General features: G+C 45.0%; 1 protein-coding gene across 1 annotated transcript in view; it reads right to left on the reverse strand.

Moving 5' to 3' along the window:
* Positions 1-15,196, reverse strand: part of camkvb (CaM kinase-like vesicle-associated b) — a 33,271-nt gene extending 18,075 nt beyond the window's left edge. The window contains exon 1 of the mRNA XM_030375673.1: positions 14,967-15,196. The gene's annotated coding sequence lies outside the window, so the exon portion shown is untranslated. The remainder of the gene's footprint in view (positions 1-14,966) is intronic.
* Positions 15,197-18,514: the final 3,318 nt, after the last annotated feature.

The following is an 18,514-nucleotide window of genomic DNA, read 5'->3' on the forward strand; positions in this document are numbered from 1 at the left end:
CCCCCCCTCCCCCCCTTTCCTGCAGCGACAGATTTAGAAGCAATGAGACCATATTGACCACAGTGGAAAGAAGGCAGGGAGCCTATAGGGCAGACGCGTCGCATGCCATGCGACGCGTGCCATGCGATGCACGCTGCGGGTGCGTTTTTGACATTTGCAGAGTCTCATCAGTTATGACGTAAGAGGGAAGGAAACTAGGTTCTCATTGACGCCGTGCGGTTCTTTGCTTTAAGAAGGCCACCGCCCACGGCCTCCCCCCCCCCTTTCGATGGCTGATGATTTCGTGTGCATGCGTGTTTGGTTATTTTGCCTGAAGGGTAGAGGACAGATGAGAGCACATTACGTCCCTCTGAGAGAGACACTAACAACGCCAGTGTTCCAGTCGAGCTACAACAGAAGGGACTGTAAACCAGATGCCCTTTTCTCCTGTCACGCGTCCCGTCAGATCTCTCCTGTGCGTGGTCTGCCCGGGCTCTATTAGCACGTGTACCTATGCTGAATTAGCGTCAGTGCTTTTTCCGCGATTAAGCGAGCGTCCCACGCCATGCCAGACACTCAAGTCCTGCGCCGTCGGCTTCCATCAAGGCCTCACCTGCAAGTGACAACCGCGCCGCCTCTGTCCCTCTAATCCTCTTTCCCAATTCCCCCTAAATCTGCCGCCTTCAGTCCCGGCTCTGATCGCGTATTAGCAGAGGAGAGGAAAAAACCGACGAAGTCAGCCTTCTATCTGGCAGCTCCAGTAGAAAAGAAAAATGAATTCAGAAGCGTGCTCTGAGCGTTTTTTAAGAGCCTTCGCTGTGAGATGAAGGACGGTGTTATGATCTGGCTGCAGAGCCGGGTTGTGATGGTGGTGGGAATGACTCAACTCCCTGAAATGAGGACTCCAGATAGAATCGTTCATATCAGGTCATTACTTTTTTTTTTTTTAAAGAAACCAGACTGCATACCATGCCATCGCATCAATAAGCGAGATAACCAAATAACAACCAAATTTTTCTTTTCGCTACTCTGTGGATAACAACCCGACGACTTGAATTGAATTTAACTGAAGAAAAACACGACATTGTTATGCCGCCATTAGGCAGGAAAATGTCCAGAGATTCAATATATCATTCAACAAGCAGGGTTCACGCAGACACAGCCGTAACCACACTGAGAATGCCGAGATGTGCTTTCGTGGACTCTGTTCAGACGTCAATCTGCCACACAACGGCAATGATACCGGCTGCAGAATTGGATTTCAATTGAGGCCTCCCTGTGGAGGGAATGAGCCGGGGGTTGGTACCGATCAGGTCATCTGGCGCAAATAGCTGGCTTTAGTTGGCATCACTCTAAAGCCCACCTCGCATCATTAGTACAGCCGTGCACCGTTATCCTCCATCACCAGCAGGCCGACTCCTGGGTCGGCAACTGCAGTTTATTCGAGGTGCTGGGGATTCTCTTTCTGCCCTCTGGCATTGAATCCTTCCTCTCCTTTCAATCCCTTGCCTCGCTTCTCCCTCGGCGTCCCTCTACGCCAGGATTGTGTGTGCTTGAGCACTGTACCGCTGTGAGTGCCGTCGCTCATTCCCAACCAACTGCCCAGCGCAGCCCCTGCTGGTATAGTGTCTGCTTCCTCCATCACTCCAAGCCCTTTGCTTCACACTTTCCTGCCACTCGTTCATCCACCCTCCGTCGGGGAGAGAAAAACACTCTCATCGTTTCACTGAACAGAGCGAGAGAAAAAAGCGAGAGAGGTACACAGTGTGAAAATGCCTTGGATGAGAGGGACCAGAAGGTTGAATCCCAGCCAAAAGTTTGATGTTTGAATCGATCAATCAGTCGCTTGGCTTTGTGTGGGATCCAGCACAACTGAATAGACAATGAGGAATATATTGCTCAAAGGCAAACGAATGATGGCTGTTTGATGCGTGCAGAGATGGGGAGCGTTGATGGGTTTTCATTGTTTTGGGTTTTGTTCACGGTGATTGCATTGCCTGGCGCCAATAACAGCAGTCTGGATCCAAGGGCCAGTATTGCCACATGAACACTGCACTTTAAACAAAGGCAAAACGCTTCCAAATCTATTATTCAAAGGTTGAAATACAAGACTCGAATCAATATTACAAACATTGGGCCAATGATGGCTGTGTTAAATTGTAAAGGGACTGGTTGACGGTGATCGGCTCTGTGAAGATCAATGCTTTCGGAGCTCGCCAAGAGCCAGTGTTGGCAGGCGATGTTCCAGTTCAGACGGTATGTACGGACGCGCTGTCGCCGCTGATTGAATATTGCTACGAGCTGTTAAGGCTCTGCAGAAGCGGCCTATATCCTGGCACTTGGCTTAAGCAATGAGTCAGCATTAAGAAGACTGCAGTGAAGTTCCAGCTTCATTACCAGGGCAACCTGATTTCTTCATGTGTGTATAAAAACTAAACGTGCGTGAACTTGCACTCCCTTAAGGATTCTGCTGCACTTGCGTTATCAAAAAGTGCTTATATATAAAGTCATTTTTTCCAAATATTTAAAGATATTTAAAAATATGATTCATACCTAACAAGACTAAAGTTCCTCAGCTAAGCTTCCCGGAAGCATTTACTTCGAATATGAAGATGCGTGTGATGCTGGGGTTTTGTTAAAAAGATAAAGAAACTAATGTACTTGAAGTACTGCAAAGCTGTGGTTTGTTTGTCTTAGGCCGAAGACATTTTTGATGTGGGCACCATAAGACTGAAGTCAGAATTTATGAAGGCAATGCATTGAAGGCATTCACATGCTATTGGATTCTATATATTGTGTTGCAACTCTCTTTCCTCCTTTCAAATTTATCAACGTGGGTGTAGGTGATGCTTGTTTGTGTATCTGTGTGCGTGTGTGGTGTGTGTGTGTGTGTGTGTGTGTGTGTGTGTGTGTGTGGTGTGTGTGTGTGTGTGTGTGTGTGTGTGTGTGTGTGTGTGTGTGTGTGTGTGTACGTGTGTGTACGTGTGTGTGTGTGTGTGTGTGTGTGTGTGTGTGTGTGTGTGTGTGTGTATGACAGCATAGCCTGGTAGCTCTTACGCCTAAGATGAGCCCCAAGGCATTACAGTTAAGCCTACGTGTGTGTGTGTGTGTGTGTGTGTGTGGTTTTTGTATGTGTGTGCGATGATGTATGTGTGTGTGTGTGTTTATGTATGTGTGTGTGTGCGTGGTGTTTGTGTGTGTTTGTGTGTGTGTTCATTACAATATTTTTAATATTTATTTGAAAGTGTGTCATGCTCGTTTAATCTGGTATGCATCCCGTTGAAGACTTTGCTATGGGAGGCTGATACAGAGAGCGTTTGCCTACTAATTAGCTCACCGTAAGAAGCTTTGGGAGCAAACAGGTGCTGAATTATAACATGGACTACAGCACCTTAATATCTTCATAATGTAGCCTGAAATTACTGTTAATGTACATATTGTCAAATGACGCCAATCATATCACAGTATTTCATATAATAGCTATCTGAGTAGAATTGTTAAATGACACATGGATAACAATGATTCCTCTCTGCCATAGCATTGCAATTACATAACATAATACCGATGGACTCTTTATACGTCCTCCACTAGTATACACATATCGCTTCTTCGTTGTTGTCCTTGTTGCAAAGAGCACATTAATTGGAAGTTAAGTGACACCGCATCAGGCTTGGTCGGGTGAGAGCAAAAAAAAGGATCATCCTCGCAACTTAAGCGCAGCCGACGTATGAAAGCACTCTTAACCAACGCTGAGGAGCCCCGCTCTGACAGGTGATCAGCGGGCGGGGAGCGCCCCACAGATCGTTGGTGGCCACGCGCAAACCACGCTCGGCTAAACTGCTACAATGTCAAACTGTAAACGGGGTAATATCTGACACCCTGTCAAACATTACAGGAGCAGCGGCCCGAATAGATCTGAGAGACTTTGAGGAAATCTTTAAAGGCATGTGCACCGCCAGCAGTAAGCTATGCTGATCGCATCAATTTCAGAGTTTTTTAAAAGCCGCTTTGTCCCAGTCCATAATCCTTCTACCACGGGGGCCAATAAAGGATGGATTTGTACGCTATCATTGGTCTGTCTGGATCAAAAACATCGTAACGAGTTCGATATGAGTGGGAAAAAAGAAAAATATATTAAAGATTAATTGGTCCACCGAGCTGACTAGGGGGTTGTTTTATCTGTAAATCTTTGCACTAGAAGTTAGCCACATGTTGAGTGGAGCTGAATTCAACTGAAAATCATGGACTGGGGGAAGAAACTTCAACGGAACATTGCTGGGTATGTTATATTTCATAAGGTGTTCGATGAATCTAAAGCGACCCTTTAATACTTCAAGTATGGCTACACAGTTACCAAAGCATGCTATTATTCTCGTAAGACGCGACGCGGTGCGAGGGATGTGCACTTCGGCACTGTTCATTAAAACCACCGCTTTCGCTCCACTGTGTGCTATTGGGTGCATTTATCATATTGCAGCATATCAGATAACAAACAACAGTGCAGCATAGTAGTTGCGGTGCAGGTAAACACAGCTCGCACTAGAGTGGAAGGAATGGCAGAATTTAACCACACTGTTTACATATTGAACGACTGAAATCCAAACAAGCTGCTCTGTGTTTGTATCTTTCCATCGTGTGCAGGATGTGCTACAAAGGCTTTCTGTAGAGCCAATGAAATCAGACAATTGAACACACACACATTCGTTGTTATCGTTGACATGCATATACTTATCCCACCTACAGCCTGGTTACATTTGTCCTGGTGATGGCGATTAAAGTGTCCAAAGAGACACGGAGTCAGTCGCCCCTCTTTTCTCCAAAGCAAATTGTATATCTACACACACGAAGCCAAACAAAGTGCACATCTACACACAACAAGGCAAACAAACTGTGTATCTACACATACACAACCAAATAAACTGTATACCTACACACAACAAACCAAACAAACTGTATATCTACACACCAAACAAAACTAACTGTATCTACACACACCAAGCCAACGCTGGTCCTTTTTCTCAATGACCTGCTTTTTTATCCCGCTTGTCATTGCTATTTAAATGTTTTATTGTTAAACTAGTCTATAGACAGCATGCATCGCCAGCGCGTGCCTCACGCTATCAAACCATCCATTGCATGTCAACGGCTATGGTAAGAGAGCAAACACGCAGCCTTTGTACGCCTCATCGCCTACAGCCTAGTAGGGGGTTGTTCATCCCCCACTATGTGGTTAGCCTGACTGCTACTACTTCTGATACGACTGCTTCTATTGCTACTACCACTACAGCTAATTCAGATTCTGATTCCGGTTCCGGTTCCCGTGTGAAATTTGTTACAGCTGCTGAAGCTAAATACATTAAAGTAAATAGAACAGAATTAACACAACAAGCAGCTTTTGCACAAATACTTCATAATTATAAATGGTTAACCAATTGAAAGAGATAAAGGGAATAATTATCTGGTAGGCTATTGATAATTTTGCATGTGACCACAAATAAACTTGATTCATACATCAAACCAACAACAGAATAAACCTAAAATATATATGCAACTCAATCTAAAGTAAGTGACTCTCAATTAAAGGAAATTGATAATACGACTACTACTACAACAATACAACTAATACCATGGTCTATTAAGGGGATGTACTAAAATGGCTCTTCATATATATATTTTCGGGACACACCTATCTTGGGGAAGGAGGGTAAGGGATTTTGCGTGTTTATGTCTATGATTGTGTTATTATTTGTGATAAATCTACTTCATAAAGAATGAATTTTATACATTATCCCATGTATGTTTGTGTGTTTCTTTCAGTACATAAAGGCCGGGCAACGATAAAGGGTGCAGGAAACACGGCCTTAATACGGCCTGATGTAACATGCTAGCAGTTCACAACAGAAAAAAAACACCAAAACAAACCCTACAATACACACCAACAAAGCTGGAACCCGGCTTCTTCTCCTCCCACATGGATGGAAGAAACACAAACGCAAACACACATCTCAGAGGTCTCTCCAGTCAATAGTAGCAGTCTGCATCTAAATATACTTCCACTGTGGGGTTTTTTCTCTCTTTTTTTTTCCGTCTCTCGAGTCGTCTAGGGCTGGGAAATACTACATGCTAATCGGTTTCTTGCCAGTCAATAGTAGCAATTAGCGAATGAGGACATTTATTTTGAAAGGGTTTGGGGTTTGTGTGCTGCTGACCTCTGATGCAAACCACGCAACACACATAGTGTTAACTGTGGGATTCAGATATACGCTGTATGGAGTTGGAACTGATAAGCAGAAGGAAGGGTGGACATACGTCTCAGAAACGATACATAAATGAGATAAGAGATTGACAGCCATTGTCACGGGGGACGGAGCGAACAGCGGCAATTTTGAGTGTTAATGAAAATTGGTTGGTGGTAACGAAAGTCGCTAAAAAGGATTGTTTCGGTGTGATTGGGTGTCAAAATGGGAATGCTTTTCAACTGATTGCTGATTGACCGATTGACAGGACGCTGATGATAATAGGCTGCAGAGGTGTGGGACACCTGAAACAACCGAGAGCTCATTAGCGTCTCATTTTCTGCCGAAATTAGCCCAATGCTCCCTTTTGTATGAAACTAATCTTCCAACCTGAATGCTCTATACGTCGTGCATGCAGTTGGCGTGTGTTGGTGCCGATACTCCAAGTTGAGAGAGAAAGAGAGGGAGCGAGAGGGAGGGAAAGTGCGAAGAGTGCAATGGAGAGAATGTGTGAGAGAGAGCACACAAGAGTGTGAGAGAGAGGGAGAGGGAGATAACGAGCGTGTGGGAGAGGAAGAGAGAGAGAGAGAGATGGGGGGGGGGGGGGGGGGGGGGGGGGGGGATGCAGGGAGCGGAGCCGGGTGAGTCACAACATGTGACGATCGGGGTCAGCCTTGTGGGAGGTGATGAGAGATGAATGACTGAGGTGTGATTCTTCCTCGCTAATGGAGGCCTCAGCCACCACCACCTCCACCGGCAGAACTCTTTCCTGGCCGGATGCTGAAGGAAGCACCACCGTTACAGTATGGAGGCTGTACTCCGAAAAGATGTCGCTCTTTACCTGTAGATCTCATTGGTCGGTCGCAAGAAAGAACCATGTGTTGACGTGTTGCTTGAGGTGTTTTCACATCCAAGAATCACACATTTTGAGTGTCCGATTTTTGTTATCACCGATTTACAGACAAACACTTTTTAGCAATTTATTTTATTTATTTTTGTTTGTTGTCTGGTCTCCTCCCGCCCCCATTCCCATTTCCCCAGATAACATTTCGACATATGTAGGTAATTTGCGACGCTCACGTCTTTCCGTTCCCCACATTTCCACCACCTAATCTGCTTATTCTCAGCACACCTGTTGTCTGTTGCCTTGGTAACAACGCACTTGTACGGGGGTCTAGTAGTACAGTACGGCTGCCTGCTGAATGCAGCGAATGCAGACCCTTCGCTCTGGGGGAGGCGCTGGATAAGAGCTGTGCTGCATAGTGCTAAATTTAGGATAGCGTTGCTTTCTCTTCGGTTGTCTCTCGGATTCCAGAGTGGGGCGTTGTTTGTGTCATCCAGAGGCAACCCGGGGATAAAACATTCATGAGCGCACGCATTGCCGCACGGCTGATGAGCAACGGCATTGTGTTGTACTTCACGCGGGAGGGCTCGCAGAGAGCAGAGACCTCTATGTTCTCTCTTCCCGGGGGTTTAGCGGTGATCTCCTGTCTGTGTGTTTGTCTCTCCGTCTCCACACACGCCGTCTTCTGGCGTACTGACCTCACCTCGGTAACCAGTCAGGCCACTCGGTGTGTTAAAGCCTGGATCCCACTCATCCTCATCGGATGCATGTGAATTCATGAGCCAGCGTGCACCACGAAAAAAACTCTATTTTTTTCTTTTGGCCGGGCTCCTTGCAGATGGTGGTTCAATTGAGGCCCTCAGACGACGGTATCTGGGACATGGTGATGTAAAACGCTGGCTCAAAAAGAAGCACTCTGAATAGGCTTTGTGTTTGAAGGGGGCCTTATAAATAAACTGCTTGTCAATATTCGTTTCACACCGTTTTCTAGGAGAACGACATCTCTGGTCATGCGACGATCCTAATCAAATAGCTCATTTACAAAAAATAGAATATATATACACATGCATGTATATGTATGACTTTATATTTGGATATTCAACCTCAGCTGGTGAGCAAATGTCCCCTCAGAAATGGCCTCAGAAAAGTTCCCCATTCCTCTGTGATGCATGGGGTAACTCACATTAAGCTCAGCATTGCTAGGGACTATGCATTTTCCCGGGGGGGCAAGGACCATCGATCGGATCCAAACTTCTGATTGCTCACCTCAAACCTTAGGTGCCTTCAGGCACCTCTTCACGCCACTTTAATCAACATTGATTCCCCCCGCCGTGCCCGTCACCTGAACCGCGCCGTCACGTCAGAGCACAGACAGCAGCAGCCATGGCAACACCCGAGGGGAGCCGGATGAAATTGGGCAGCTTGTGTACTCAACCGTCGTGAGTGCAGACCAACAAAGGAGCGACGGTAGCATCTAAGAAGGTTTGTACTGCTGGGCCTGATGGTACTGCCTAATGCTCTCCATTTGGATAGGGTTCATGTCATCTGTACTCGAGGTGTCTCCTCACTGAGACTTAATAGAGGGAAACATTAGCTTGGGGGGCAATGAAAAAGGGAGACTTTTATCAGTGTGTCCAAATGCCCAGAAGCAATCAGATGGCGTCTTTACAGTGATAAGCGTCACCTCAGAATTTACCCTATTTTTTGCTTGCTTGAGGACATGCTCCCGATTCAAACAACAATCATTTCCCTAGCTCAACATCAGGGCAAAAATCAATAAATCAATTATTCTGTTATTAGCCCGGCACTAATAACTAGCATTAACAGTTATTTACCATCCCGGTTATCACTCTAACTGCACCCTAAGAAGACCCACCCCTCAACCGGTTGTGACTGAATTGAGAGTGAAGAATGTAGCAAGCAGGCAGCAGCGAGCGAGCAGGCAAACCCCGTCGCTGAGTGGATGTGACTGGAGACGGCTGCGTTGGGCTTCACAGCAGGCCCGTTATTCCTCCCGCACGGCGGCGCAGAGGGGCCAGGGACGCGCCGCGTCAGGATCCCAGAGACGTCAGCGCTGCTCTTTGCATAAGCAACTCACTGGAAGATGAAAATGTCTACAGTGGCAGCATGAATCAATGCTGAGGTGAAATATTAATCTAGTTCCATTTAAAATTCCCCTTTAAATTTGCTATTTGTGGATGCCAGGCGGGGCGGCGCTTTGAAGCGGCACAGTGCTCACAAGTTATCCGCGCTGTAGAGAGTGGGAGTTTTTAATGGCAGAATAGGCCTTTTGCTGCTGTTTTGTATCTGTCACTTCACCATCGACCCGTGCCTTGCTCTCTCACTCCCCCTCTCTTTCTCCCTTTCTCTCTCTGTTTCTCCCTCTCTCTGGGCTGCGATAGATGGGGGCAATCTTGTTTTTTTTAAATCAACAAAGTATTTTATTCTTTATCTAGCTGCCCCTCTCGACGGATCAAAAATGTCATGCCCAAAAAAAGCCATTTCTTCTTTGTGAAATGGAGCTGTAAGTGAACGGCAGCTCTTCAATGTTTCCTGGGGTCTATCTGAACACATTTCTCTTCAACAGCCTTTCTACTGTTCCATCAGGTCCCCGCATGGCCCTGTGTCAGCGGTCCCTCTCCCCGCGTCCCCTGTCTTCAGTTATTTTACTGTAATGTACAACGATTTCCATTGACACTCAAGCTGTGAGAACACAGTGAAAAATGGGTAAGGGTCTGTGGTTTTTTCAATGACTCCAAATTAGATATCGACAAGGATGAATCCAAGTATCACTTCTGGGACCTGAAATGAACTGAAAACATAGCATCAGTCAAAGACGTTTAAGGACGAGTACTGTACAGTAGCACTGAGAGGCAACTTTTCTGATGCAGATCACAGGCCGAGGTCTCCAATAAACCTCCTTTAATGCATCACTTAAGGCGCAACAAAAGCTACACATGGTGGCATCATGAAGGGCAAGAATATCAACGACAGTGCACGATGCCACCTGCTACCTGCCACCACTTAAAACACACTGACATTTGCAGTCTCCTCATGGTAAATAATGAAGTAACTGGTGTGCTATACGTCTCGGTGTGTGTGCGGGGTGGGCTGGAGTGGGGGGGGAGTGGGGGGGGCGGATGCGGTGGGCTCACAAGCCAATGACACAGTCAATAAGGGATGCATCTAACTGACGTTGTGCCCTGTTTCACGGGAACGCTGGAAGCTTTGCACTGCATTGGCATCCTAACATACTTAAGAAATATATAAATAACACTGCAGCCTCTTCTTCGGGATGGGATTATCTGCTGTGGAGAGACCAGCCCTTTCCTCCCCTCTGCCATAGTACATCTAATTGCCAGGTACCAACACACTTCTTGCACATTCAAGTAAAGCCTCCTGGTTGTGTACCACTGCAAGGCTATCGATCCAGAGAGGAAAAGGTGAGCCTGATGCAAGACGCATCACAGCATGTGAAGAAGAAGGAGGAGGAGGAGGAGGAGGAGGAGAAGAAGTAGAGGAAGAAGAAGAAGAAGAAGAAGAAGAAGAGAAGAAGAAGGAGAAGGAGAAGGAGAAGGAGAAGGAGAAGAAGAAGAAGAAGAAGAAGAAGAAGAAGATGAAAAATAAGTAAATGTATTGCTTCAGTCACTCATTTAATTTTGTCTTTGATGCTTTTGTTGCAGGTTCAATGGCGGGTAATTATCAGTTTATGTTTTGTCTAAACAGGTATTGATTCCTTTCGAAGCGTTATAATTAATCCATCAATCCATTGGCATTCCACCTTGATATATAGTTATGGTGAAGGACCTGCGAGCATTCGAAGTTGCACAATTCATCTCCTATATGTGGAGAGGTCAGCTCTTTCAAAGGCTTAGGCGGCTGTCATCGTATTATTATGTAAAATATCTGCAGCACAAGCACCTGAAAAGACCCAATCAGCACATAGAACGGTGGGGAAGTATACCACTCTAGGTTTATCTGACATAATGTAGCACTTAATGTCAAGTTTTTATCACTCTTGAGATTGTGCAATAAGGTATAAGGACCTATACTATACAATCGGGTGTATTAATGGGGGGTCTGTTTCCTTGTTTATGAGTTATATAAACTCAGTATTGTCACCCACTGCAATGCAACAGACTTTATAATTCATATACGGCATCCGATCCAAGCTATTATCTCAGTCAGAACACAACACTTCTCATAGAAACCATGTAATGTCATTAGTTAAGATCCAAAAAAGAATGAATGGGCGTTGTCCCTAAAAAACCTAGACTAGTCTTTTAGAATGTGTCTAGCGCCATTCTTGTTATCTGGCACTGCTTCCCTCACTCCAACTAAAATCAAATATACTGTGAGAATGAAAGCATCTCAGTTCCAACTCCAGTGTCTTGTCCTGCTGGCACTTACTGAGCTTCAGTGTAAAGACATGCAATTTATTTTCCCAAAGAGAAGATGACCTTCATGCGATTACAGACAGGAAGTCAGGCTTTTATAGTGACGGGAGAGGGTCAGATCAATGGACGGGCATCTGACGGACGAAACAGCCCAGGAAACACATCTCCCTCCTGCCCATCCACTGTCCATCTGCAGAGGTGCCAGGTGTGTTTGGCCCAACAGTGACGTATACACACAATGGGGAAGGCAAATTACATTGATGGGCCTGTGTAGACATGAATAGGGACAGGACAATCTAGTCCACCGGTAAAAGATATTAACTGACCTCAACGTTAAAAAATATATATATTTTGTGTTGGATAATAATAAATGACAAATGATATAATGTTTTGTCTTCTTCCTCGATCCAATTCACACCTCCCTTGGCATTTTACAAGTCTTCGATTGTACAGCCTGCATGTGAAACATCAAGCAGGTAAATACAGAAGAATGACTGATCATCTTATGACGGTATGCTCTGGAGACACATCTGAAGATTTAAGTCGCACAAACACTGTAGAAAACATATTATGAAACACACGGCCATTGGTTTCTGAGTTGAAATTGGTCATTTGCATTCCGGTAGAGCAAAGAAAAAAGAGGAAATCTTTCTAGTTCTAGTTCTAGTTCATAAGTGCAAAACGCACTGTTGATTAAACATATGCGTGAAACGCTGAATGCATATTTATGGCGTTTAACATCCAATGCTGTAGTGGAAGTGCTGGAGCGTGTCGTGTACTTCAAAGGAGGAGACAACTGGAATACCTCTGTGCGGTGGCTTGGTGAGGTATGGGATTATACATGCTGGAGTAGCTCGCACAGCATTCACTATAACGAGCACACATGTGGCCCACTGCTAATAGGGACATTATCTGGGCGGTAGAACACTGTGGAGAGTCATGCTAAAGCCCAGGTAGGAGGAAATAGGAACTGTAAAAGTAAAACAGCAACCCAAGGGCAAAGATCCCCCAAAAAGCACAATGTTTATACATACTTGGCTAAACAGAAATATCTGTCAAATCAAAAACGATAGATGAGAGAAGGCTGAAATCAGAAAAATGTGGGTGTCCGGGATCTACTTACTGTCAATAACACTTGATTTGAGGCTGTCCTTACCATGCCCAATCTCATACCATACACTTCTGGTAACCTGAATTAATATTTGAACGCATCACAAAACAAACACACACATCTCTTTACACACAACCGTGTCAAAAAACCTTCCTCCCTATTCACACTCCTCTAGTTGTGTTTGCTAGTTTTTATGCTGCGGTTGTGGATCGACCCCCACCCTCCCCATGAAGAAACGAGCAGGAAGGAGGGAGGGAAACAACACAGCAGCACAGAAGCCCCCTCCCCCAGGAAGCTCATTGTGATAGTAGTTCCTAGTCTCTCTCTCTCTCTCTCTGGCTGGAACAGGAGGGTCAGCATGGCTCACCAGCGTCCCCTCCTGTGCCCACTCCACCTGCCTGGAGAGGCTCATGAAAGTGGCTCCATCAGAACCAGAGTAGGTTCCAGTGATGAGACTGAGCGACCAGTGAGCGATCGTATCGTGTGTGTGTGCGTTGTGTGTGTGTGTGTGTGGTGTGTGTGTGTGTGTGGTGTGTGTGTGTGTGTGTGTGGTGTGTGTGTGTGTGTGTGTGTGTGTGTGTGCGTGCGTGCGTGCGCGTGTGTGGGTGTGTGTGTGTGTGTGTGTGTGTGTGTGTGTGTGTGTGTGTGTGTACAGCATTTGAAGATCTGTACATATGCATGTATGTTTATGAGGGGGTTAATAGCGTTACTAATACAGCCAGGGACTACTGCTGCTTTACAATTATTATACAATAAACAATAATATCTGTCTAACTATCACCTTCTGCTATAACTACTAATCTCTCTTTGGTCATTCAGGAGACACTTTAAGGGGCTTACAAAGAATTAAGATCCATGTCACAGGGCTTATACCTCAAGGGTGCTAATGGCTGTTGACACTGGATAACATGCTACTCCCATGGCCTTGACCATTAGTACACAACATAATGATGAATATTATTAACACAGAAGTGAGCAGTGGCTGAAATACAACTGGCAACGCACACATGTCTATCTCTCAATGTTGCTGTGAGCCAGGGAGTGAGTAGCGAGGACTTGTATGACTTCAGCAGGAGCCATGGTTTGTGGATTCTTTTGTCACCATTGCTTTAAGCAAGTCACAACAAAAGTAGGCTACTGCTTGTCTACCAGAGTGCAGTTTAATAGAGGCGATGATATTCACTTACCCACGCTGTAATAATTCATAAGTGTTATGCAAGCACCTGTTGGGGTGCTAACAAACTAACAGCGCAATTTGTCTTCCCAGAAAGGTTTTTGAAATCACTAAGCAGACAAATTGATGTCCTTTATTACTATGCTTTTAAGCAGTAATATTCACCTGCATAATTACATGTAGCCTATATTACATGACTGCCCATTTTTTGGGTTTATCAAAAGTGATCTCAGTAAATCCCATTTCCAGGCATATAATGGTAGAGCCTTTATTGGGGATGCATTTGGGATGTAGTTACTCCTCATCTCTTGGAGATAGGCGGCAATTATATACCTATCGAAATAGGCTACATTACCAAAAGTACATACGACTACGGTAATTCATTTTAGCGTCCCCCCTTTAATATGTTTGAGGGAAATTAAAGGGAGGATTATAACACTGAGACTGTGTTAAAGTCAGGCATGTTTTAATTCTTTGCGTGACGTTTGACTGTGGCTATGTCTCTGGAGATCAGGATCAACAGCACGACTCACGAGGCGCTGGAGTTGTGCAGCATCAGCACCTGATGGACGGACGCAAACTCTGCTGTCTCCCGCATACAATAACTAGAATTACAGCTAAGGAAATTAACGATCACGATCCAAGATCATCCCGAAACAGCATTAAAAGATGTGTGAAAAATACAATATTTTTGGTGACAAGGTCAGTCGTATAACGACGGGGCAATTAAAAAAAAAAGTTCTAAATGTAACATAGCACGCTGTTTACTTAAACAGACAAACCATCCCACTGTTATTTAACGGCAAATGATTGGATGTTACTAATACACAATGCATATAAACACGTTTCTGTGTCGTGAAACCCCAGTGGCGTTGCGTTTCATATAATCATGAACGTGATTAAAATAGGAAAAAGCCGTTCAACTATCACGCGCAAAAATATCTATGATGCAGCAACTGGAACCATAACTGACCAAGTCCGGCTGACGTCAAATCCTAGTTCTAAGAGTTGTGATCACATCCCATCTCACTCAACCAACTGCAACCAACTTATAATGTTGACGGCTGGACTCGAGCGGTTCCGAGAACTGCAAACTGTTGGATGGATGTATTTTCCTCCAACGCTGGAAAATAATTTGCCGCATGCTTCAGGTACATACAAACACTATAGAGTTCATTCATATCGAAATCTAAACCAGAACACGCTCCAAATAGTGACAACTTACCTTAACACCAAAATATCTCACTAAATGTAGGATCCAGTAACTGGGAAAGTTGAGTCTCTTCTCCTCTGAGCGTTCCCTTTAAAATATTGTTCGACACAACACGGTTCAATACAAACACTTGGAGGGTTGGATGTGCGCGTCGAGCACCGCTGTGTGAGAGAAGAGGAGAGGAGAGGAGAGGGCGGGAGATTACTGGAGAGTTAACGCAACGAATAGGATGAACGCACACAAAGAGATGCGCTCGGAGAAGACCAGATCTCCTTTACTATGGGGAGGAGGGGCAATTTAACAAACATACCTAGTAAGTACTTCGATATTGAGTGGCAATTAGCACTGGCCAAGTGTATAAACGACAACGCCATCGAATGGTATTCGCCTATACTTTGAATAAATACTTTGAATAAATAAATGAAATAAAGTTGGACTAATTTCCTTTATTTATTCTGATAAATTGAGCAGTGGGCTTAACTTTACTTGTTCACACTATTGAGCAGTGGGTTAACTGGTACAACACTAGTAAGCCAAGTATAGTAGGTCTACAGTTTTAGGTTTATATAGTAAGTTTACAGTATTTCCCGGAACCTTTTTGGACAAGTTATATCCATCCACAGAAAAACAACCAACTACAAAATAAACTATTCCCTTCCAAAGCCACTCCTGTTTCCCACCTGAACATAACTTAAATAGGCCTGCATTACTTGGTTTAGAAACTCGCCCTGGCTCCAGTGCCGTGGCTGCAGCATCTGATCTTTGCTGCTTTATCATGTTGTGCCACATCCGGCGCGAAGCGTGACGGAAGACAAGGCGCGCAGAGCCTCGCTACTCAGTAACAAATACGGGCAACATGTCTAAAATAAGGCGGCAGATGCTAAGCAAATCAATTTTCGTTCAACTCAAAGATGGCGTAGGGATGAAATTGTGTAGGCCTGTTGATGTGTGTCCGTAACCACCACGTGCACCCTGGAGCAGAGAGAGGCCTACATCTCTATCAGAAGACCTCGCTATCTAAGAAACGCTCCTCTATATGCTTACTGTGCAACATCAAATATAGAATGAGGAGAAAAAGGGATGACCGTATAGTATAGTGTGTGTATACTCGCCCCCCCGCTCCTGCCCCTCCTCCTCCTCCTCCTCCTCTTCCTCGCAGGTCTTGGGAGCTGCTGACGTCAGGGGAGGAGGACAGACCCCTGGGACCGCGGGGAGCAGGGCACCCTAGCGTGCCAGCACTGGATTCTGGAGGCGCCACCTTCTCCATCTCGCCATCTCGCCCCCTTCCCCCCACTCATATACACACACACATGCACGTAAATGCACACACACACCACATAGACACACACACACACACACACCACACACACACACACACACCACACACACACACACACACACACACACACACACACACACATTCAGAGAAGCATTTATTTTCATGTCACCTCTACCTTCTCACTCACCCTCTACACACTCTCTCACACACACACAGAGAAGCATAAGAAAATGTGTCTCCTCCACTTGTGGATGGTGTATGCTTGAGGCGTAGGGGCCAGGGTGCGGCCTACCCCCATGGGTTTGACCCCTCGGGAACAGGCCGTAGGTCTTTGACTCCAGAAAATATGAAAGCAGATGAATAACGACATCCAATATAAATCTGATTCTGCAGTCTGGGGTGCTCCCCCCTACCCTCGGTTCATCTGCTGCTGCAGCCCTCTCACTGTTTATCTCTGATCTTTGGAATGTCTGCTTTCATTTTACTGCTGCTGTGGAATGCCGAGGCGTAAATGGTGAGCCTTTTTTTCACAATATTTCGCCATATTCCTTCACCGAGGCAAAGATCCGTCACACCGGCTGCTTGGCTGCTCTTGGTCACAGCGCGACTCGGCCGTTTGACTTCCAACGTGTGATTTCACAATGGCAACCGTGGCCTTGTAGCTTCACGGCGCTCCAGCTGAAGTTACTATAGCAACGGTCGAACGATCTGTGTGTGTATGTGTGTGTGTGTGTGTGTTTTCCTCAGTGTTTACGCACATATTGAAGAGATGACAGAGAAAAGATTTTTTAACCTTGTGAAGCCCCACATCAGCAGGCCTGGCTTTCTTCCTAAAGACGCGGCAGAGTGCGTCAGTGCGTTGCGTGGCCGCTGCCGCGCTCCGAAAACATATAAATCATGTCCAGTGGTAGTTCTCATGTGATACATACAGGCAGCATGCAGTCACATAAGTCACTGAGCAGCAGATAAATATATTTCATGGAAAGTGTTTCATCATAGTTCATCTCCAATGTAGTGAATCATCAAACTCTATCTCTCCAGAACACATGTACACAAACACACACACACGCACACACACTCATGCACACACTTTTGCTCATACACACACACACACGCACACACGCACGCACACACATACACACACTATTAAACAACACATTTCAATGTCTGCTGTGTTTTCTGTCCATCGTGTCTGCACTGAGAAAGGCTTGAATATTTTACCCATCTCGTCTGCAATATTCACTGGAGTCAGTCCTGCAGTATTTTCTACAGTTGCTTGTGTTTCTGCCTACAGGTTGAAAAGCTCTGTATGTTTTGAAGAGAGACTTTGGCTTAAATGTGGTTCATTACATGGGATTTAGAATGCTTTCGGTGTCATTAGCAGTTGTATGCGTTCAGTATTGGCTTATTTTGTGTGAATAAACAGAGACAATTGACATAGAACATGAGTAAGAACTGAAACTGTGTACTTTAAACAAGGCATGTCCCCCAACAAGCGTGTTTGTTATCAGCACAGAAAAGGTCAAACCCTTGTATACTATACCTACAGCATCATAATTCCATGGGGACATCAAAATGACAGCCCTCTTTAAGATTCAAAATTCCTCACCGACTTGTAACATACAGTTTATCTACCCATTGTTATACAGTGTACCTTCCCTGAAGTAGCCAAGTGACCACATTATTTTATGGCGCTCTGAAGCTTTCTTCTGAAATGATTACAAATTAATACCCATGGCCAGCATACAGATGCACCCTGCCACTTAGAAAGGCAAGACTTTCCCAATGTTTAATAATGAATCTTACATTACATTACATTGTTATAAATCATTGAAATACAAGCAATAAATAATTGATAGCTGAAATGTTAAAACAATATGCTTAAATCAATAATTTAAGCCTACGTTCACATTATAAATAAATATAAGGTATTATTAAGGCGCTGATCCGAAGACGATAACCGTGAAGTTCTTAAGTACAGATAAATCTAGTCAACGACTGTTAGGTGCCTTAGGAGCCCACAATAAGAGTCAGGTACAAATTATTCATGGATAACGGTTCTTAGCTCTGACATAAAAAAAACAACAGGAGATTTTCCGAAAAGCGAAAGTCGATACAGCGATGCATTGTCAGGTTCCACCAAACCTCATCTCCATCCCACTCACAAAGGGCTCGCTCCTGGGTAATTGGCTTCTCCTGCTTCCAGGCCGCTTTTGTACCTAGCACACAGTAACAGCCCGCCCCATGTCTAAATACACACCCAGCCCGTTGCCCCAGTGGC

This window comes from Gadus morhua, chromosome 13, assembly GCF_902167405.1.
Source record: "Gadus morhua chromosome 13, gadMor3.0, whole genome shotgun sequence".
In the NCBI taxonomy this organism is placed as follows: Eukaryota; Metazoa; Chordata; class Actinopteri; order Gadiformes; family Gadidae; genus Gadus; species Gadus morhua.